Here is a 683-nt window from a genome sequence, read left to right on the forward strand (position 1 = left end):
TCAGGATGCTAGATGGAGCCCAGCAAGGAGCTGCTGAGCTGTTGCCTATTTTGTTTGAGAGGGCGATGCCGAAGCCGTCGCTCACTCCAAATTGAGTATTTAACCAGCAGGCCGTCGTGGAGCATATCATCTTCTTGGTAAGTATGTATTTTAAACAGTGTTTATTTATGTGCCTTTGCTTGCAGGACAGCGCATCATCGTCGTGGTTTGGAAACATCTAGTGGCGTCTCTCACCCTCCACAACTTGTCCAGGAATTGCATGTCAGCTGACTTGGTGGCCGCAGCAACGTATTGGGTGGCCCGCAAACAGGCCGGTTGCAGTTCAGGATGCTAGATGGAGCCCACAAGGAGCTGCTGAGCTGTTGCATATTTTGTTTGAGTGGGCGATGCCGAAGCCGTCGCTCACTCCAAATTGAGTATTTAACCAGCAGGCCGTCGTGGAGCATATCATCTTCTTGGTAAGTATGTATTTTAAACAGTGTTTATTTATGTGCCTTTGCTTGCAGGACAGCGCATCATCGTCGTGGTTTGGAAACATCTAGTGGCGTCTCTCACACGCCATGCAGTTTGACCAGGAATTGTTTGAATGGGCGATACCGAAGCAATCGCTCACTTCAAATTGAGTATTTGGCCCAGTTGACCGTCGTGGGTGCATCGTCTTCTTGGTGTGTATGTATTTAAAG

At 48.6% G+C, this 683-nt stretch overlaps 1 long non-coding RNA gene across 1 annotated transcript; it reads left to right on the forward strand.

Moving 5' to 3' along the window:
• The first annotated feature begins 6 nt into the window (after positions 1–6).
• LOC135438587 (uncharacterized) lies at positions 7–621 on the forward strand. Its single transcript, XR_010437941.1, has 2 exons — positions 7–458; positions 507–621. It is a non-coding gene; the product is annotated as an uncharacterized LOC135438587 (long non-coding RNA).
• The last annotated feature ends 62 nt before the right edge of the window (positions 622–683 follow it).

This window comes from Drosophila montana, unplaced genomic scaffold (genome assembly GCF_035044405.1).
Source record: "Drosophila montana isolate Dmon_TW-CO22-7 unplaced genomic scaffold, ASM3504440v1 contig_103_1, whole genome shotgun sequence".
Classification (NCBI taxonomy): Eukaryota; Metazoa; Arthropoda; class Insecta; order Diptera; family Drosophilidae; genus Drosophila; species Drosophila montana.